Raw genomic sequence first — 23,847 nt, forward strand, 5'->3', positions numbered from 1 at the left:
TTTTATTCAAATGTGTGTATATCGGTAAAACTTGGCTTGGGTGACAGATGTTCTTTAGAGACATGGTCTGTTGTCAACAACAGATACAATACATAGTGAATCTTTAGTTGTGAACAATACAACTCCGCAGTCAATTCACATTACCCAGCCCAGAGCACGAGAGTAAACACTGAAATTCGAAGGTGCGGTTACATATGGCGAAGCCGCCTTCGTGTTCTAGTGGTAGAGCTTCCGCTTGGAGAGCGAAAGGTCCGGGTTTTCAATCCCCGGCCGCGTCATACCACAATGCGTAAAAAGATGGTAATTGTTGTTACACTGCCTGACGCTCGATATTAAGGGGCTAAAACAAGGACTGGTCGGCTCGGAGTCAGTACATTGTGTCTGAGTGGGGTATTCCTGTTAAACTATGGCATGGTATCTCAGTAGGCTAGCACTATAAAATCGGCATTAGTCCGGACTAGTACAAGCAGCCGCACACACACGTGCATGCACGTCGCTATCTTAGTGCAATAATCACGAACGGGACGTTAAACCCCATTTCACCTCAGAATTATTCATGTGCTTATTGGTTTCTACATAAGTGGTAAACGTCACAGAGTTCAGGGGTCTTAAACGTTGTACCTGACTGTAGAGACCTGCGTCCCTCAAAAGCTCGTGGGCTCGCTCTGTCCTACTATCGCTCTGATAATGATCCAAGGATGTACTAGTCGTGAGTTCGCTCTGTCCTATACTCGCTCCGTCATGATCCAAGGATCACTCGTATTGGGTTTGATCTGTCCTAGGATCAGTCTGATAATGATCCAAGGGCCCAAAGGTTGTGCCTTCGCTCTGTCCTAGTATCGCTCTGTTAGTGGTCCAAGGGTCCACGGGTCATGCGTTCGCACTATCCTAGGACTCGTTCTGTTGATGGTTAAAGGGTCCACGGGTCATGCGTTCGCACTATCCTAGACTCGCTCTGTTAATGGTCCAAGGGTCCACGAGTCGTGAGTTCGCTCTTTCCTAGACTCGTTCTGTTAATGGTCCAAGGGTCCACGGGTCGTGAGTTCGCACTATCCTAGGACTCGTTCTGTTAATGGTTAAAGGGTCCACGGGTCATGCGTTCGCACTATCCTAGACTCGCTCTGTTAATGGTCCAAGGGTCCACGGGTCGTGAGTTCGCTCTTTCCTAGACTCGTTCTGTTAATGGTCCAAGGGTCCACGGGTCGTGAGTTCGCTCTGTCTTAGACTCGCTCTGTTAATGGTCCAAGGGTCTAGGTGTCGTGAGTTCGCTCTGTCCTAGACTCGATATGTACATGTAGATGTTCCTTCTGCTGTCAGAATCATACTTGTGCTTGGGTATGGGTTTCTACATACGCGGCAAAAGTCCCGCCTCGGAATTACTAAAACATTGTCCAATGCGGCGATAAGCACAGACTTACTCACGAAGAAATTTATAAGAACTATGAAAGTACATTTCGTTCATTTATGCTCGCAGCATTGTATGTTCAGAATCCAGCGAAGTAACTCATAATATTGTGTACTCATTCCAATAAATTATCATGATGTCAACATGAAATCAACTTTTCAATCTTTCCGAGAAATTTAAAGTGTAGCCATGACAGCTATGGGCTTTACATTAGAAAGGTCATGGTAAAAGTATAACAACCTTGGTAAATATTAAAATATTTCAATATGCGATGACTATTTGAGCTTCCATACGCCATTACTAACCTTTAAGGTAGGCGATCAGTGATCTGCGTAGGTGTTCACTTTTGCTGTGTCGGTATAAAATGAGAAATCTTTTAAAAGTCTTGGACAGCAACTTTCGTCTGAGACAAAATTCCTGGCCTGATCAATTTGGGTTTGACGCAGGTTCCAGAGCCATGTAATCACATCCAGTTAGTGTTATTTCATCGATGGCCAGTGGTATTGGCATTTGCCCCTTGAAATAACACTCTCTTTATGGGCCCAGTAACGATTATGGTGGTTACTTTTGGCCTTCAACATGCTTTTGTAACCTTGAAACAAATTTGGAGGAAGATTTACTCGGATTCCTGGCGATCGTTATTTAAAACGGATAGAAAAACATACACTTCAGCCTAAATATCTTAAGACTCAATTTTCCTAAAGTCTTTAAGAGAATGTTACGTCCCCACCTAGGGTTTATATAAAAGGTTATGCAATACATCGGACCGCAGCTGAAACGACGTACGTATAATTACTTGACCGTGAATTATATAGCAGTCATTACAAAAGAGTTGTTTGCCTCATACCTAGTGATCAAATAAATTCTCACACATATTTGTGAACGTAAAGCTTCCACAGTGTCATTTCTAATTTATCTATGATCAGGGAAAAAACCCTATGAATATTATGATCCGCAACCTCATGCATTGCATTTTCTGTTGTATCAATATAATATATGTGTAAATTGACCTTGTTGTATTATGCATCATACGTACAAAAGTATCATTATAGTTTCGAACAATTATCATCAAGTTCATTGTCGTCATGTTTCACCAAGGAGTTTCACAATTTACAGATCCGTGGCCGTTGATTTCCGAAATAGTTTGTGTCACGTTGATCTTTGCAAATGTCTCTGGCATTACTCTAAGCTTTGTCTGTGAGTGAATTAGTTGGGTTTAACGTTGCTTTGAATGTTATTACAGTTATGTCACGGTGCGTCAGCACAATGTGGGAGAAACCCACGGGTACAGTATGGTGCTTATAAACCTAGAAACATTACTGGGGCGAACCGGGATTCGAACCCCCGAGAAGGTTTTTGGCGTGCCCAGGGGACGCAATTCTGCACAGCGAATTACAACGTCTTAGACAACTGTGCCACTCGTGCCCTTCTTTGTCTGATATCGGGTAAGCATGAAGTGGAACATGACATGAGCAAAGAGTTTGGGCACTTCACTACTTTCCGAAGAGTAGAACACTGGCATGGTATTAAGTGTTGGCGATGTTGCTTGACGTGGAGTCATCCCACAGATGACACCCTTACCTTGTCAGCTTGCTAGTGGGCTAATCCTTTCAAGGAACTGTTATTGCCACTACATTAGCGTCTAACGTTGGGCTGAGCACGTTTGAGCAAAATATGACTCTGTACAATAATATGCGGCCGATGACGTGCCCTCTGTTGACATCGGAGTATGCAACATGGAATGGAGTCTCCCTCAGCTTGCTGGCGGGGTTTAATTTCTTTGGTCATTTGGATAAGACGCCCGACCTTTCAGAAGGTCCGTTGTTCGAATCCGAGCACGGGACTCGAAAAGTGTATGGCCGCTACGCACGCGCATCACACTATGCCGGGACGTTTTTTATCATAATGGGAGTGATATCAACTTGTTTGTGGCATTTGTACTATGATTTAACTGCGATTGATAGGGCACTAGGGCGGCCTTACAGGCAATTGGGCTCTTTAACGGCATTGTATTTAGCATGGCATTTGGTTGACAGTGTCAGTGAGAGCTGTATGGCCTTGGCTGGTATGGCCTTACCCGGTGAGGCCTTGTGTGGTATGGTCATGTGTGGTATGGCCTTGTGTGGTATGGTCATGTGTGGTATGGCCTTGTGTGGTATGGCCATGTGTGGTATGGCCTTGTGTGGTATGGCCATGTGTGGTATGGCCTTGGCTGGTATGGCCTTACCCGGTGAGGCCTTGTGTGGTATGGCCATGTGTGGTATGGCCTTGGCTGGTATGGCCTTACCCGGTGAGGCCTTGTGTGGTATGGCCATGTGTGGTATGGCCTTGTGTGGTATGGTCATGTGTGGTATGGCCTTGTGTGGTATGGTCATGTGTGGTATGGCCTCGAAGGGTACTTTTTATGATAAGCTATTGGATCCAAATGATGCGGTGCGTAACACTACGCTTGAACGGTATTGCTCTGTTCCTTCCATTATTGAGGGTCTTTGTATATAGCAACCGCTATTTCACGCTTTTTACTCTGCAGTAGTAACAACAAGGTCAAAAAGGTGTTAATATGTGATGCTTGACGTCAGATTACGCTCTCACATGTATACCTATTTACGTATGTCCCATACATATTTACAACTGGTTGAAACGATAAATCCCATGAGACTGTTGAACACTGTAATGAAATAGACTAATGTGCCTGTAACAAATGAGTGTCTACACTGAAAAATGGATAACGGTCGAATATGTAATGGATTCTTCTGAAACATACTTTGTGTAAGGCGTCAGTGGGGTGTTTCAAAGGTTATACCACGTTCTTTAGATACGTGTCTTGAAGGATATGATCTCTTTAATGACAGTCGAGCTTTGTTAGATACGACACAATGCAACGAGACTGAATTAGAGCGAGTGAATGAGTAAGTATGGTTTTACACCGCTTTTAGCAATATTCCAGCAATATCACAGTGGGGACACCAGAAATGGACTGGATAAGAACTATTGTGTAAAATATACGAGCCGTTTCGGTATGTACAATTTCACCTTCCATGTCTCTGAACTTAGACACACAGCCTCCTTGTGAGGATTCCGGGTCAGAGTGGGGCTTCAGTGCCTCATGCTGGTCATAAGAGCCGACGTAAATGGGGATCGTGTGGCCTGGCTTTGTGGCCTCCTGCTTTCAACCATCGGTGCGCCTGGCCCAGACTCGTGCAATGATAGGCCGTGGGGCTACAACTGGAATCGTGGTGACGGAGACGTTGAACTACAAACAGGTATACACACAACGGTATACAAATGTATACGTCAGCGATTTTCTCAACTGAAAACATATCGGGCACCAGTGGATGAATAAAGATCCCCGCACTCGTGTTATGGGCGCACGCAATCAGCAAGCTCACCCATTGTTACCAACCAATCCTCATTTTAGCATACAATCACCATGGTACTGCGGACCTCCGGAATCATCAAGGTCTTGAGAAGCCTGAAGCTTATAAGCCTATACGACGTACAGTGTACGATGTAGGCGACTGAGAGAAAGAGAACGTAGGGCTTCGACTGTCGGAAGGATACGTTAGGCTGTGAGCTGTGAGACAGGACTGATGTCCGTTTCAAGCACTGCTGATATCGCCGTCGATACATCAAATTGGATTTAGGTACAAGTCAATAAACAGTGCGAGCCACAGCTACAGCCATGCTTCCAGCCTGTCGACGAACCCTTCAAACACTGCTGCTTTAGATTGCAATGCAGTTGCGCAACTGAGATCTTACAGAAGCATCCATATAACACATATCCAAATAAAGCTACCTTGCACCATGTTAAGGTAATATTTGTATTTAAGGAATGTGGCATCGTATCTATATTTGGCGTCTGCCTATTGGTTTAAGTGCTATCTATCAATACCAAACATCCAGCAAGCTGCGTATTAATCATTCCCTATGTCGATGTTAAAAACATAATCATACATAATAGTCATGGGCTTGGCAGTTGTGTAACGTACGATGTTGTTACAACCGACAATCCCTTCAGAACGTCATCATACACTGATCCTAAACAGCGGCGTAATTCCTTTAATATGAGTAATAGAAGAAGAACTATAGATCAGGTTCTGTAATGCGTTGTTTGTCGATATTGTCCAGCGGAAAACTTAAGAGTCGGCAATTTCAGAGTAAAAAGCGATCAATTGTGAACGAGTTCAACCCAGATATGGAATCTGCTATGCTGTGTGTATAGATCGCCTCCTGGAACTTTGCAAAGCTTATAATTATGTAGGGCACACCTATCAGCTGATCAACATGGCGTAATTGTCCTTCTTCAAGGTTCAAGGAAAATCCTTTATAAAATCCTTTATTATAGACGCAACATAAAAGACCCTATTCAGTACTGTTGTCGATATTCACGTTAAATTGAGGATGAAGGAGATAGTAGTTCCGTCATTCAACCCAACACAAGTAGGTTTCGAATTCAGATCGGACCGAAAATATGTGGTGTCCTCGGTATCTTCTTTAATCGAATGTTTAAACACGGTTAAAGAAAAGCACAGTTGAACATTTCAATGTGTTTTCATGGCTCTCCTTACCAAATAGTTCCTTTTTATAAATGTTGTTTCATTGAGTTGAGTGTTTATTGAACCCTAAATGAAAATCAATTGTTTAATGATGGTGTTTGTTGGAACGAAGTCGCCTTGAAGTATAAACACAGGATAAAACAAAATGGGGGTGTTAAAGGACGAACATTGGTATCAGTTAATGTTGATGTTATATCAGAGAATAAATAATATATGTATTTAGTAATCTTAATTGAACTATTGTACTTATGTACTAATTCAGACAAGCACTTTGTTAAACTGTTCAAAATATGCTTCTCCTAAGATGTGTGGAAGCATATGCATGGGATCATATTAGCATTAGTTTAGATCAATGCATGCATGTTAAACCACTTCAAAAGAATCTGTAATAAATGTGGATTTGCTGTAGAACAGCTACACGGCGGGAAATTAAACCACTATATTGTAAATAAGACATTTGAATAGAATTAATGGCGAATGCATTCTCTAATTTCCTAATGATATATAATTTGTCCATTAGTGAGTATAGAATCAACTACATGTCAATTAATTTCATCAAGTTGAAAAGAAGTGAAAAGCTCATTTTCTAACACAGTCCATGCATGATAGCCGCGATGCACTGGAGAGTTGTTTAACTCTGTTTTACCTCTCCATCAGCCTTCCAGTAATGTCATTATCCAGCTCATAAGCATGCGTGATGACAGTAGAACAATATATCAACTACAGCGCTAATGAGACATTATTGATAAATTCTATAATTATTCCAGAAGTTTTGCAATCACTTTGGCAATTGTTTCATCAACAGTTCTTGTGATCAATCGATGAGCTGTTATGAAACTCGCGCAACGATTAGATTGTGGGTAACTAAATAAACATTTCAAGCATATGTCAACACTCGTGTGGTCCAAACAAGCTCGTTTTGAGAGTTTACTTTCTTCACCTGTACTTCGAGAGAACACCTGTTTTAGTTTGCAGCTCTCTTTCTACTTGTTTATATTAAATATTGATATGATCTGCATCATGAAGAAACGTGGAGGTAAGTTCCTGGTACCCGTGTTCCAGCCGTTATACCGAGGATAAGGGTTTGAGAGACAGGATACCATATCATATATCACAAGAAGGGCAAGAAATCACATACAGGAATCATGTAGGCGTGGTCATATTTTACAACATGGTATTACGACATTACGTGATTAATAAAACATCCAGTTCTATTTCTATCATGTTCATTTAATACCGATTCTACAGCTATGTGAGGTCACTATGATGACCCAGTTTATAGTCTATGTTCCACCATGGAACCCAGCATCGTTAGATTCATTGCAGACACTGCTGAAGGCGATGTATGAAGTTCACCCAGGTCTGGTGATGTGAACACAGACTGAGGTTTTTATACAATGCCATCGACAACATTTGAACTTAATTCAAATACCTTCAGCATATCTATCACACGGACCGGTCACAGGGTTTGAGTGCCGTGATGATAGGCAATGGATACCAAATCAATGATGCAGAAACATCTTGATCAAGGCGTATTTACTATTGATTTTAGATTATGAAGTAATTCAGAGCCACAGCTTTAGCTACGTTCATATAGGTAGAACACAGTTGATCGGTGTGTGCCATTACCATACAACATTGATGGAGGTCACGTTATTCTCATGGGGAAGACTGTCGGCTTAACAAAGGTAACGTTTTTTATGGAGAAACATGAAACACATTATTATTATTTATTATTATTGTTAGTCGTAGTATAATCGCGTCTATTATCAATCTTTTCATCACAAACGATAATTATGTTATTTGATACAAACATGCATATATGCAGTTACATATTCGTTGTTTCATATACATTACAATATTAGATGATATCAAGTCGTTTTCACACACATAATTCAAGCACATTATGGGATATTGGTTTCTGGAGAATTATAAACTTAACTACCTCTTAATGCATTTTGTTTGTATAATGACGCCCACTTACTTGGAGGATTGGAATCCTTGTAATGTAAGTGTAAACACGGAGTAAATCCCTCTCTATCTCCATTGCACCCGACTTCCCGCCACTGCAGGGTAACTCACAAGTGACGTGCCACTTGCAGTGCTCGGGCATTTATAGGTATGCCTCAATCTGACATGACGAAGTGAGTGGCAGCGAAAGAAGGGTACTGTGAACACAGCGCCAAGCAGACCGTCCAATGATCGCTAGCTTGTCGGAGATCGATACTCGCACGAGGGATGAGGTCTAGGGCAATACTATAGTTCAGTTAAGGATGGTAGCGGGACAGAGTGGTGTACTGTTGCAGCTAGGAGGGGTAGAGTGTTGAAAGTTGGTCACGGGATGGTGGAAGATGGTTCAGATACATGATTGAGTTCTTCTATGTTCCACGAGGTAATCTAGGAAAGGAGGTACTCGTCGTTATGGTATTTCGGTACAAGGGGATGATGTAGAGTTCCGGGGGGCGAGCGCTGTCCGTTCGCGGTTTCATCAAACACCAGGCACTGGAGCCAAAGACATTATTTGAAGCATCTGTAGACTTATCCGACAAGTCACAACGCTCTGTCACAGTGACGGACTAACAAATTATGTTGTCATATTTCCATGTTGGATCGAAAAAGAATTGCCCGATGACTTTTCGCAAATTTTACTGCTACTACTACTACTACTACTACTACTACTACTACTACTACTACTACTACTACTACTTCTACTACTACTACTACTACTTTCGTCCTGGCCCAATTATAATTAAAAATCAATGAGAGGCTATCTGAACAACTGCGTCGAGTTTATGCGAGTCTGTTAAGCAGAGCAACAACGCTGCGCAGTCCTTCGCTTGGATGAAGTCGGCTGGCCTGAAAAGTGCTGTCATTTCCCACCCGAAACCGTCAATGTTTGATTTGCATCAAAATGGTAATATGAAATTAGGATAAAGCAATGAGTTTAATGAGATTGTCCAAAGCATTGTCAGTGGATGCCCCTCTTTGGCACAAACATAGTATCTTAAGCGACATAGTGGAGTGGCTCGATCATTGTATTGCGTCTTCGCCATGCTTGTGGTTTTGATACAGAGGTCCATCCATGGTACTACCAAGAATATGTAGAGGGCGCGATGAAAAATGATAAATACAAAACCTGATCTTGTCGTCTGTGATAAATACAATGAAATCATTTGTATCATTTAATATTCGGTCCCTTTTGACACTAGTGTGATTGACTAGATTCACTTTCGAAATGTCACGCTTGCATCCCAAGTACCAAGTTGTCCGTCTCCCCATTGTTCTCGGTGACTTAGGTTTGGTACCTCCAAAGCTGTTGACTGACATTGGGAGAGTACCCGGGTTTTCTGCCAGGAATACAGCCCTTCTGACAATCTCGATAATGCAGAAGGCTGCAGTGTCGGGTAGTCTTCACATGCTCCGAAAAGTTCTCTGTGAGTTCGACTAGGCAGCATGTCCTGGGGAGAAGTCCCTTTCGCTGTCTGGGCTGCGTGTAGAGGGAGCAAGGGCCCTGAGCCGATGATGAGCCTAACCAGCCTAACCGTGCCAGGATCACCCAAAGCCCATTTGCTGCATTTTTGTTATTTTAATCTGAAACTACTACTACTACTACTACTACTACTACTACTACTACTACTACTACTACTACTGATAATAAGTGTGTACTTACATTGCAAAATACACAAGTTGCATCCGCAAAACACAAACATTATTAAACACCAACACCAACAACAATATAATTATATAGGCATGTATGTGGTCGAAAGTCGAAGTTCTCTGCATAACGAAATGGAAAATTGGGGATCAATGATTGTTGCCTCATTAATATTTATTTTTGATATTGTAAGGAAGTAATAGACAATAATTCCTGATTATTGATAATTCATATAACACTCACCATCCTTCATTATAAGTTTGAATGATTATATTTACTTGTACTTTGATATTCTCAATGAGACAGATTGTCAGTCATGATCAAAATGATTATATTTAAAGTATTTCTTTTTTTCGATAAAACGGAACTTTTTGTAAACGCTTACACCGAGACAATCATTTCCACGTGTGTATTGTTCTGTACTAGTATCAACCACTCTTAATTTAATTACATTCACAAGACATAGAGATTTCCTTTGTGTGTTTTTTTCATCTGTTAACCCACATCTTAAGGAAGTAATGTTTCATCCACTGTTGATTGATATTACGGCGCCTTAAACTTATACCCCTACTCGGTAGGGTAGCAGAGAGGGCCAGCATAATGCATTCATCATTTTGTCATATCACTCTGGATATACTATTAGACGCATATGTAACAACGTTTTTTCTTGGCCACGTTCGTGGTGTGAGATCTGTTATGGTGTTGATTGAGTAGAACTGGGAAGAAATGATGAAATACTTTGGTATTGTGTACTTTACAGGGGCCATTACGAACTGACAAGATGCTGTGATAGACACTGGCAACTATTCCTAGTGTCTGTAGCAACACACGGTCGATTGTCGTTCTTGGATCTGGCCCTAGTCTTAGTTATCGCACGTCACAGGATTGCGTGATTGTGCAACCGAGTTGGTTTCAGCGTTATCGCATTAGACGTTGAGATAAGCAATTGAGGCCATCCCGTCGCTTTAAATACCATCTTAGTTATCTGACCCTTGATATTGGCCAAGGGAAAGCATAACAGTGACTTATTAGCTGATTGATAAGCCAGATGATGGATTGGAGGCTTAAAACCTATGTCATATATCCCCTAGTTCTATTTGTTTCAGCTTACGTAGTTCTATCATTTCATTATTTTGACTAGAAACGCTATACATGGAACGCAAGTTAATATTGAACAATATTACCAGTAGTTATTGTTATGCTTAAAGATTTGCAAGCATGTCGAGCAAGCATCAGATATTGATAGCGTTGTTTGATATTGAAGTTACCGTTAATCAATATTGACAAAAAAGTTAAACAAATTGTCATTTATTGGTTGAGTATGGTGCTTGTGAAATTAAAAGTGGCTGCAGTGAAAGCGTAGGAAAATCAAAAAGGACAATGCGCTGATGTCTGATGCCTATGTACTGACAGTTGTGAATGCGAAACATTATCTGTGTGAATTTTAGATATTAACGCATAGATAGATACATATGACAAAGTTTTCGTTAGACCAACAACGTCGATTTGGATTTGCTTGAGTCAAACGTGCGTTCAATGCAAAGTACAATGAGCATGGACTCCTGTTAATAACAGCACTATGTATGGTGTGTAAACGTTGTTTGGCCAGACGTTATCAATTTCAGTAAAAAACATCAATCTCTAAACATAACAGACTGGTGACAGTACGTGCAGAAATAAATCACTGTGTTTTGCGAATTTTATTTCAAACTCAGGTTTTAGCAAGAACGGACCGAAAAATGAATTAAAAAAATAAACTGTAATAGGTTTTTATGTGCGTTGTATCCATCTCTACATCGTGCGAAAATGAAAGACATAACCAATGCAATTTGAATAGATCCATTCTTGTACGCGTTGAAAAATCATTTGAGATGACATTTCGAATACTAATCTAGAATGGTTTCTCGGCTAATTGAAAAGGAAATGGTAAACATTCCTTCAAAAATCTTAAATCAGTCATCCCTTGAGACGACTGTCTGGAGGATGCTGCTGATGTGTAGGCCAGAGAGTAGGTTCTTGGTTAATGTAGCACAGCATTGACAGAGGAGAAGCATTTCTTTCCTCAGCTATTTGTGGGAGGAGAGACCAGCTTTCGGAAGATATGACCTTACTCTAATGCAAATGGTAATGAAACTAAAGCACTGGAGTTCAGTGTGGTATACTGATTCTCTTCTAGTCGGTACCCTTCTCCAGAGGGTTGTATTCCAAGAAAATTCTAAGATTGATCTTAAGTTGCCTTAAATAATTGATGGTTAAGATTTTTACTTAAGAGTATATTCATCAATGCTGTAAGAGAAGAAGCTTTGAGTTAAGTTCTCAGATTAAGTGTAAGAGAAAGTTTTAGAGACAAAACGATACTATTTTGAGAAGTTGAGTTGTGTGAATTTTGAGGGTTTATTACTGCTTGTCAGCTTAATGTTGGAGGAAATCCCGAAGTGACGTTTACCAGTTTGTTGAGACCCGACAGCACGGGTATGGTGCTGACAAGCCATCGATCATAATCAGGATCATAGGCTTATGGGATGTACATTGTATGTCTGAATAGCGGCCCTTTTCACAATCGACCAAACTTAAAGTTTGGAAGTAGAATTATATGCGTCATGTGACTCACATACATGTACATGATCAGAAATAAAGTAAACAATAAGAAACCAAAACAACAATAACAATGACAGTTATTTGCCACACAATGAGTGAGTGAGTGATTATGGTATTACAACGCTTACAGACATATTCCAGCAATACCATGGCGGGGGACACCAGAGAGTTGGATTCACACATTGTACCATTGTTGGGAATCGAACCCGGTTCTTAAGCGTGACGAGCGAACGCTTTAACCAATAAGCCCCCCCTCTTCTTGACATACAATAAAAGTATAAAGTTGCAATGTTCAAGAGGTTAAATATTAGAATCACAACCATTGAATGATTCAATGTTTTTACAGTTAACTTAAACATTGAAGTTTACCTGTCTCTACCTAAAACATTTCATACCATGCCCATGTACGTGCTTCAACATTTTAGAAATAACAAAATGGAAAATCATATTTCCCAACAGTGAACGTTTTGGTTAAACTTATCAAACTGTCTTCTTCTGAAAGTACGGACCCGTTTACTGATGTCATTATATTCTTCTGAAAGTACGGACCCGTTTACTGATGTCATTATATTCTTCTGAAAGTACGGACCCGTTTACTGATGTCATTATATTTTTCTGAAAGTACAGACCCGTTTACTGATGTCATTATATTCTTCTGAAAGTACGGCCCCGTTTACTGATGTCATTATATTCTTCTAAAAGTACGCACCCGTTTACTGATGCCATTATATTTTTCTAGAAGTACAGACCCGTTTACTGATGTCATTATATTCTTCTGAAAGTACAGACCCGTTTACTGATGCCATTATATTCTTCTGAAAGTACAGACCCGTTTACTGATGTCATTATATTCTTCTGAAAGTACGGACCCTACCCACTCACTCACTCAAAAGTACTCCTTGGGCCTCCTTGACGGACAATGGATTACCACACACTTTTAATTACCTAAGAAGGCAAAAGCAGTGATGAAGAAACCTGTTTTCCAGAGAAGAATACCCAGGGGCATATTTGCTGAAGGCACTAGCAGACGCTAAGTTATTACTAATTACAAATGGGGAACGCATTCTATTCAGAAACGGAAGCTCACTCGACAGTTATGGCTTATCTGCATTGGCATTGTGCTCCCTTATCTCTTATACAGCCCAACTGTCCATAATTAGCCGCGTGTCAATAAGTACCTCTAAATATATATTCCAGAGAGTCTAGATCTATATGTGGTGTTGGTGTTGCCGTTAACAATGACTTTACCTATAAACAGGTATTGTGTCAATACCTATAGGAAATACTAAACTCACAACACTAAATTGACTATTTTTGTAATCTTCCCCAAAGCGAACTCACCTTTTTGTAATTCAATGACAAATTAGTGAATTTATGTCGATAAAACATGAACGACGAAGCAACATCTGCTACCACAACATAACAGACATAGACCTGACTATTATTTGATTTTATTGATTGAAAGATGCACATCTGGGACTGAAATATACGATTTTCACCTTATATGTCCCATAATTATTAACCATAAGCTCGGGTTGCATTGCAACTATTTTTGTAGTGACACAGCAAGATATCATATTTCATATGGTGTAAAGCAATGGTTGTTAGAGTTAATGCAGCTCCCATGATATTGAATTACTGAATAATACACTGACCTTGGTTCGGTAAAATAAAACGTCGGGAGTGGGTGTTGGAGTTGGACATTATCCAATCCATATAACAGTGTGAGGTTATTCATTCTACACGTTTTGGAAATAGTCGTCATCGATCTGTCGCATTAAACGAAAAAAAACATATCGGAGGCGTATATTGAGATATGAAGGTCTAAGTCACGGTTGGGCCCAGAAGTAAACACTAATTCACTTTAGATTGTACTTCCCTTCAATTGGAATTGTAAGTGACAATTTTAAGTATAGAATGTGTATTCCAGTATTGTCGTACACAAAATAGTGTTCCTTAAGAAATCGAGATCGAGGAAACTACCAAAGCACCTTTGGTGTCTTTGAAAGAGTAGGCATCACTACACATGGATATGTTTAGGAGCGTTGACAATCACTCGCTCATCTTATGAAGGAAATGTCGAGGGACATTGAAGTACAACGGCTAAAATGGATAGAAAGCCTATTATTGCAACAAAATAAGAAAAATATTCTGGAGGCCGAAAGAGGTGAAGGTATTTCAACGTCAAGGTCATAGTGGCATCCACGTACTTAAGAAGGAAAATTGAAAACCAATACTATCTTACACAACAATTTTTTATATGAACGCAAATTACAGCAATTATAGGAATGGTTAAACCTGAGGGCTTATTCAGTGGTGCGATATCTACCTACCAACCATATAAAAAGTAGCTCTTCACAACTAGAACCTCCATAACGACAGTTCCAATGCCTCGGGTATTGGCAGTGGCATCCTGTAGCGTTACCGGGATGCTAGCTAACTAGCAACCAATTATAAAGTTTTTCTACAAATGCCAGTCATCCAATCATAGAATCATCGCGTATGTTTTCGTTGAGTCAAGTAAGCATCTATATCATTTATTATACCGTGCTGCCTTCATTGAATGCGTAATAGTATTATTTCAGGTCAGGTACAATGCTATTCAATGCTATCACGTGTCTGATCTCATTCGTGCATGACGCGGAGTGAAGCAACCGCTGTGACGGGATGGATTTTAATCTTGGACCCGTGTTTATCTCATTACTTAATAACATTACATAGTCATGATACATCGATCGGCAGTCGGTAATTCAGGGCTCTTGAATGTCAAACCTATTGCAACGTAAACACAGTGGAGTACTTCAAACAATAGAAGCCGGTTGTTTCAAGTGTGTACACAAGGATCCATGAAAGTGAGTCCTTTTGCAGACGTAGAAGACGCTTTCTATAGAGGCAGAAAGCTTGTTACTGAACCAGCCTTGGTTAACAAGATCAAAAATTGCATTTGCAATCAAGTACCCGAGTCCTCTAGCCAAAGAGTCAATCCAAACCACTATGGTAAATCATATTATAGAAAGGATGGGATTTAATATTAGGTCAATATGTCTTGCAGAAAGCTTGGTCGATGGTTAAGTCCAGTATATTCTTCGGGATCCTTTGTGTCACTCTGGTTACAAGACCAGCCGCTTTGGATAGGCGCAGCTATAATTGAAGTAGAGATGTTCTACTGCTCTTTCACCATGCACTTGTCATGGTGTGTCTCGATTCCTAATTTGATTTACCTCGATTATATTCATTTCCTTGTCTGTGGAGTTCCTTGTATGCCCCATAAACCCTGTATCTTTATGTAAGTCTTGGTGGAAGGCGTGTTCCACGAATGTAAGATGATGTGTGGAAGTGGTACCTGACAACAGTTAATAATCCGTCTTCAACCTGCTCAACACTTTTCTCCAAACAGACCCACTGTTGTGATTATCCGTTGAATGTGTACATAGAAACAGGTTTGTTATTTGGTAACTACAGGTGACAATTGTTTTATGTCCCGACAAACATATGATCACATTGGTTGTGATCCTTATAGACCTTTTATATATTCAGTAATTTGGTTCTGATATATTTTCAGTACAGACGGTTACATACGAGGGCTGGTCAAAAAGTTCTAAGCCTAACAAACAAAACCAACAATTGTGAAAGTGCTTTAAATTTAATTTTTCAACATAATCTCCTTGCTAGTTAATACAATTCTCATATCGATAGTGAAACTTTTTAAATCCAGTGAGGAAGAAGTTTTCTGAAGCCACCCTGAAAGAAACATTCAAGGCAGCTTTGAGGTCACCGTTGTCGTCATAGCGGTTTCCACGAAGGAGGAATTCTTTCAGTTTAGGAAACAGGTGGATATCAGTTGGTGCCAGGTCTGACGATATGGAGGGTGGGGAAGCTCTTCGAACCCACATTGTCGCACAGCAGCCTTTTCAAGTCGAGAGGTGTGAGAAGAGGCATGAGGTAATAGAACTCCAGCAGTCAGCATTTTCGCCGCTTTTCTTTGATAGAATCTCTCAGCCGATGATGCAAATCAGCATAGTAGGCACCGGTAATCGTGTTTTAACTTTCTAAGTAATCAACAAGGATCACACCATTTGCATCTCAGAATACAGTGGCCATTACTTTCTTCACTGATCTTGAAGACTTGAATTTCTTCGGTGCCGGAGAAGTGGAATGATCCCATTCCATGTATAGACGTGTTGACTCGGGGGATCACAGTGGGAGACCCATGTTTCATCACCAGTTACTAATCCTTTTATTGAATTTGACGAAATCATCCTCACGTAGCTCTAAATCTTCTCTGGCAATGTCAGTTCTTTTTTCCTCAAGATCAGAATTTAGAAATTTTGGCACCCAACGAGCAGATATCTTATCCATCTGTTAATGTACAATGTCATGAATAATAGTTTCAATGGATCAATGGCTTAAACTGTTCCTCAAGTTCAGCTATGGTATGTAAAACATCTATCTGACGGTATGCGTTTTTCTCTCTACTTGATTGAATCTTTCTTGATGGAAGTTGAGAGACGTCCAGACCTAGGATCATCATCAAGGCTTGTTCTTCCAGCCTTAAACATAGCTTCCCAACGTTTAACAGTGGAATTGCAAGGACACCTATCCCATAAACTTATGACATGCGGTCATGAATTTCTTGCAAAGGGGTACTTTTCTACAAAGTAAAAAAACTTGATGACTGCTCGGTACTCGTTCTTTTCAATTTCTGTGTCAATTTGACAACTGGCTGACACTGATATACAAAATGGCCTCAACAGACCAAATACATTTGCAATGAACTACTTAAACAATATATACTGAACCGCAAAAGAAACGTCACCATGGAAAGATATATGAGAAACCTTATTTGTCCAAACACTGTAAACATACTTTGAGACATATTAAAAAGATGAAACTGATCATCAAGGTTGAAATTAAAGTGTCAAATGTTCTTAAAGTGAAACACAACACTAGTATGTGAGAAAATGGCATCACAATGGCAGTATCTCATGTGTCCGCCATGTGCACTGATGACTGCCGGGCAACGTCGATACATGGAATGGATGATGCGGTTGATGAAGAACATAGGCACTTGAGCCCAGACTTTGAGGAACGCCTGACCCAATTCAGCTGCAGTTGTCGGCCTTGGTCGGACGTCATTCAGCCGTCTTTGAATCTTGTCCCACAGGTGCTCAATGGGATTTAAATCGGGACTGAGGGCAGGCCACTGCATGGTTCTGAAATGCCATTCTGCTGGAGAAAGTCTCTTGTTGCTCTCGCAGTGTGGGCACGGGCGTTATCATGCTGAAACTCGTGGTTGCGGCGGCGTGCCAAATGAGGTATGGCGTGTGGTCTCAAGACTTGATGAATGTACCGAGCTGCTGTGACACCATTGCCTCTCCCTGGACCGATGTTCTGGAAGACCACAGTGCCGACCCTCTGTGCAAGACCAATTTCAACCCACACCATGACGCTCGGACCACCCCACGAGTCTCTCTCAACAACACAAGCATCCGAATAACGTTTTCCACGGCGTCGCCAGACTCTCTCTGCCATCTGTTGTTGAGATACAGTAACGGCTATTCTCCACTGCTAGTGGCGCGAATGCTGGTGATGTGTACACATTAAGGACGGTCCCGGCGGTCATCTGTAGTGTTGTGGTCTGGTACCGTTGCTGGAGCCTGTATATGGTCCTTACGTGTACTTGAAATGCATTGGCTACTTGCCGGGGTGTGTGTCCAGCTTACAATCGTCCAAGAGCTTGGTGTCGCTGATTTCTTGTCAATCTTTGCATGTGGTAGCAATTCAATACCGAATGAATGTTATCCGATCTGGGCGGATATTTAGAGGGCAAGAAATTGGGGAACGCATGTGCATTTCAATTTGCACGGAACTCACGTGCATCGGGTTACCATAACCGTTGCCGTGATGCGTTAGGGCGATCGGTTTTATTATCAACTGCTTTGTTTTTTATCATCAAATATCATTTTTCCTTACAAGGTAATGTCACATTTTAGAAACTTCGACAAAAATTACCCAGATATTTAAATGACAATTTTTCATGCAATGTTACTTGGGGTGACGTTTCTTTTACGGTTCAGTATACTACATTGACAAGTTCCATCTGTTATGGCCCATTGTTGAAAGTTAGTTAGACTTAGAACTTTTTTTTTACCAGCCCTCGTACACCATACATGTAAATGAATTTCTATCTTGCACAATTCTTATTAAATGAACGTTAATTACAGCAATTATGTTAATGGTTAAACCTGAAGGCAACCAGCGGGGTCAGGCTCGCTAACATGGTTGATGCATGTCATCGTATCCCAATACTTTAGAGACCCGTGAAGATACGGGGTAGAATAGGTCTTCAGCAACCCATGCTTGCCGTAATAGGCGACTATGCTTGTCGTAAAAGGCGACTAACGGGATCGGGTGGTCAGGCTCGCTGACTTGGTTGATGCACGGTCATCGATCACAATTGCGTGGATCGATGCTCATGATATCAATCACTGGATTGTCTGGTTCAGACTCGGAATTTTTTTTCAGACAGCCGTCATATAGCTGGAATATTGCTGATTGCGGCGTTAAACAACAAACCAACCAACCAACCAACCAATACTTTAGATCGATGCTCATGATGTCAATCATTGAATTGTCTGGTCCAGTCTCGTTTATTCACAGATCGCCGCCATACATCTGGAATACTGCTGAGTGTGGCGTTCAACAAACAAAGAAACACACAAAACAAAGATGCAGTATGAAGCAAAACAACGCCGCGAAAATAACATTCATATTCTGTGATCCCATATTTAAACATCATGTGTACTGTTACATATAACTCAGTGCCAGGGAAAGGTTGAATGTCACATACTATGAAGATACAACATGGGAGGCTGCTGATGGGCCACGTCAAACAGTAACCGTCAGTTCTTGCATGCACAGTTAGGTTGTAATCAATACAACACATATATCACAAAATCCATTTTAAGTACGTCAGGGAAATGTTACAACCCATTGTCAGACGTTTGGTGTTCTACCAATTTATTAATGCATATCAAAGACTTCATGTGAATAAAAGAAACAAAAACTATTTCCGTAGCAGAGTCCGTTGTACGATTCCGACTATAAAAAAACATGTGTTTATGAATCACTGACAGTGATGGTAATAACCAAAGCAAATGGACATTATAAGCATTCGTATTGTGAGGAGGCTTCTGTTAAAACTAATGCTTGTAGTTCTGTATTCTTGACAATTAAATAAGGCAATATCTCTGTGGAGAATGTATTTGGTTAATATTTACTGTGTTCTGCTGAAATGATGGCAATTTGGCTCTTTGAGCACTCCCTTATTTGCTGCTTCGAACTTAGGGCTTCATCTGTGTCATAGAAAACGATCAAACCTCTATAAACCAACCATAATAGCTATTCCTATTAAATTACAACACACATATCAATTATGTTTATTAGATCAAAATTACATCAATATTGCTAAATGTATTCAATGAAAGACATTAGCGTAGATTTGAATCGAACCTTTGAAAAACCTCAGTAATACCTTGTCATAGAAGAACTTCCACTGTCAGCGGGGAATTATGATGGAGTGACGTGCATTGTAGTGACGATTGATTGAGTTGGTGAGTTTTTCAGCCAACAGAATATCATCCTAATAATGTAGCCCAACAGACAGGAAACATTAATGTTAATTACGTAACAGTGCAAACATTCCATTCTGACGGTCATTACACAAAACAAAACACCAAACGTAAGGCAAAGGGTCATAACATTTGCTTACTTAAAGGGATGTTGTGATACATGTGTTGTATTGATTACAACCTAACTGTGCATGCAAGAACAGACGGTTACTGTTTGACGTGGCCCATCAGCAGCCTCCCATGTTGTATCTTCATAGTATGTGACATTCAACCTTTCCCTGGCACTGAGTTATATGTAAAAGTAATCATCATGTTTTAATATAGTATCTTTAGTGAATTTTTCTTAATGATGCAATGCGCATACATGTTTTGTTTGTTTCTACGTTTGCCGCACTTAGCAATATTCCAGATGTATGGCGGCGATCTGTGAAATCAATCAAGATTGGACCAGACAATCCAGTGATTGACATCATGAGTATCGATCTACACAATTGGGATGACATGCATCAACTATGTCAGCGAGCCTGACCAACCGATCCCGTTAGTCGCCTCTTAATTATGTCAAGAATGGCTTGCTGAAGTTCATATTCTACCCGGATCTTCACGAGTCAAATATGCTTAAAAATCATTTTTTACTCAAAGTTTGTTGTCATATGTCTACTGATCTACTTATCGAAATCTACTGATATCCGTTGACATTAACATCCGGGTTTGTTGCATTCATTTGCAAGACTTTGAGATCTCGTGTGTACATGTAATTATAACAAACACATACACATTCGTGTTATGTCTTAATAGTCGTACATAGTGTGTAAACCTCCCTGGGAGCTGATCTTGATTCCACACATATCGGTTGTCAGGTGTTTTCTGTGTGGCGCCATGTGTAATCACGTGGTGATTGGATATGAGACGCATTATGATCTGATTAACATTCAAGACAACTCCGATTTACTTGGAAGTAATCTCTGTTCTGCAGACATATAAACTGTACATCATCTGACCCAAATAAGTCACAGCCTTGTTCTCAGCATACATGTATGTAACCGACTTTACACAACTTTGTTTAATACAATCGATGCAGAGAAAGGAGTGTATTTTGTGAATTTCAGATATTTCTAATGCTTATTTAATTTGCTTCATCAACGTGGCTGCGGGATCTGTAACTTGACAGTTTCACAGGCTTATTTCTATGTCGGAGACAATGAAGATAATGGTTCATGATGCATGTAAAGAAAAGTGAAACAACCCTTTTCATATTCATAAGAAATCTCTGCAAAAAACAGAGTCGATTGTACGATTCTGACCACATCATGAGCATGTGTTCCTGAATCTTATCAAAGAGTAATCATACCAAGTATTCGTGTATCCTGCCCCACAGTTGGCACCCGTCAAAAAGACATGCAATGGCAAGTCAAGTGCACGTGTTCACCTGAAAAATCCTGGGAACATATAGTAAAAGTCAAAATAAGGAACTGCATCGCACATCATTTGTGTCAATCTTTTCTGAAAGCAGAGTCGAGTGTACAATTCCGCCTATAGCATAAGCATGTGTTTATAAGTCACTATCAAATAGTGATTATACCAAGTGTTCGCGAATAAGTGAGCGAATCCTGCCCCACAAGTTGCACTCGTCACAAACACATGCACAAACAAGTCAATTGTTCTCCTGAAACAAAGCCCCGGGAACACAACGTCGTCTCTAATATGAAGACGTTAAGCCAAACTCACTCACTCACTCCTCATATGAAGACGTTAAACCCAACTCACTCACTCACTCACTCACTCACTCACTCACTCACTCACTCACTCACTCACTCATATGAAGACGTTAAACCCAACTCACTTACTCCTCATATGAAGACGTTAAACCCAACCAACTCACTCACTCCTCATATGAAGACATTAAACCCAACCATCTCACTCAATCCTCATATAAAGGCACAAACATCGTTGTCGAAACATCACTTGTACTGGAACTACATAATTTATATAACAACAGTTCTTGGTAAACTAATAATGTCATCTTAACACCAGTTGACGCAAAAGTAAACCCATCCTCTATAAGTCAGACGCAACCATCCTGTTTCCTCCAGTGCAAGTACATCGCCATTACACGTTGATCTGTTCATTGCCCGAAATGTCACTTAATTCTAGTTGCGCTGCCACCAAATGCTGATTCTGTTCCTTGGTAATACCCGCTCAAGGGCATATCTGGAATGGCAGACGACAATCTGACCCTGACCAACATAAGTCGACATGACACTGTTCATCAACAGTTTTATCCGTGTAGACGGGTTCCTCTGTCATGTTTACATCCCAAAGCGTTTTCTTCACGCAACTATAAACAAAACAATATGGCTGCCCTTTCGTCGGCTGTAATCCTCAATGCCCGGTTCTAATGACCCTTCGCACCTCTAGTCCAACAACCATGTTGCACGCGCCGGGGCTAAATTCGTCCGTATCTAGCCTGACTATGCCCCATCCCCTAGCTAGCGTGAGCAATTTAATTAGGCTAATAATTGTAGCAAGCTCCAAAAAAGTTGGGGGAATATATAGATTTTTCTGTCTAATTAATAATGAATCGCTGAGCATATGTGACGTCTGCCTCGAAGATCCCAAGGAACTACATGTAAATAATCTATATTTTCCATCCGTGTGTGCTTGTTAGGATGGCTTTTATCCTTGATAATTATCTCCTCTAAACTACTTTATTCAAGAGCTTATGGCTTTAAACTCCGCACTACGGCCCGATACCTTGATTTGATCATAAGGCTCAATTTACAATATAACAGAAAATTCAGTTCATTTTCCGTTAATTGCATATTTACAGATACATATGTGTAGACAATTAGATCTACCCGTAAAACAGGTGTTATAAGGTCAACGAAATAGATATAGTCATGTTAGTTGCTGCTTAATGATGACATAGATTAATCCCCATAGCAAAGTCATAAACGATTCCATACAACTCCACACATCTGCAGAAATTCTGCAACTCATTCTTAAAGTTTTCGTTAGGAGGAATGAATAATAAATGCCTGTATGATGAGACGGTTGACTAAATCTTGATTAGTGCTGAATGTGTCTAAGGTTGCAGATAATATTGCCTGCGGCAATAGCGAATTGTTAATGTTATTATCCATACGGGCACGGATATCGGAGAATTGATTTCTGATGATTCTCGCCGAAAATGATCGTTTTTACTTCGTGCTGATTGACAACGAGATGGACATTGTTCAGCAACCTGACCTGACGTCATCTTGAGCTGACATCTTGTAGGTGTCCCTTTTGGTTGAACCCTTCTCTCGTATTGATGTCCTTTTGGGTTTCACTCTTCTCTCGTGTAGTTGTCTCTTTGGGTGTAACTCTTTTCTGATACGAGTGTTCCTTTTGGTTTAAATCTTCTCTCGTATAAATTTTGCCATGGATTTCACTCTCCTCTCGTATAGGTGTCCCTTTGTGTTTAACTCTTCTCTCGTATAGGTGTCCCTTTGTGTTTAACTCTTTTTCTGTATAGGTGTCCCTTTGTGTTTAACTCTTCTCTCGTATAGGTGTCCCTTTGTGTTTAACTCTTTTTCTGTATAGGTGTCCCTTTGTGTTTAACTCTTTTTCCGTATAGGTGTCCCTTTGTGTTTAACTCTTTTTCTGTATAGGTGTCCCTTTGTGTTTAACTCTTTTTCTGTATAGTTGTCCCTTTGTGTTTAACTCTTCTCTCGTATAGGTGTCCCTTTGTGTTTAACTCTTCTCTCGTATAGGTGTCCCTTTGTGTTTAACTCTTTTTCTGTATAGGTGTCTCTTTGTGTTTAACTCTTCTCTCGTATAGGTGTCCCTTTGTGTTTAACTCTTCTCTCGTATAGGTGTCCCTTTGTGTTTAACTCTTCTCTCGTATAGGTGTCCCTTTGTGTTTAACTCTTCTCTCGTATAGGTGTCCCTTTGTGTTTAACTCTTTTTCTGTATAGGTGTCCCTTTGTGTTTAACTCTTCTCTCGTATAGGTGTCCCTT

At 40.4% G+C, this 23,847-nt stretch overlaps 1 protein-coding gene across 1 annotated transcript in view; it reads right to left on the reverse strand.

Moving 5' to 3' along the window:
* Positions 1-8,112, reverse strand: part of LOC124132264 (cationic amino acid transporter 3-like) — a 48,897-nt gene extending 40,785 nt beyond the window's left edge. The window contains exon 1 of the mRNA XM_046496108.2: positions 7,946-8,112. The gene's annotated coding sequence lies outside the window, so the exon portion shown is untranslated. The remainder of the gene's footprint in view (positions 1-7,945) is intronic.
* Between the last annotated feature and the right edge of the window lie 15,735 nt (positions 8,113-23,847).

The sequence above is a fragment of the Haliotis rufescens genome, unplaced genomic scaffold (assembly GCF_023055435.1).
Source record: "Haliotis rufescens isolate VD_foot unplaced genomic scaffold, xgHalRufe1.0.p SCAF_13, whole genome shotgun sequence".
Lineage (NCBI taxonomy): Eukaryota > Metazoa > Mollusca > Gastropoda > Lepetellida > Haliotidae > Haliotis > Haliotis rufescens.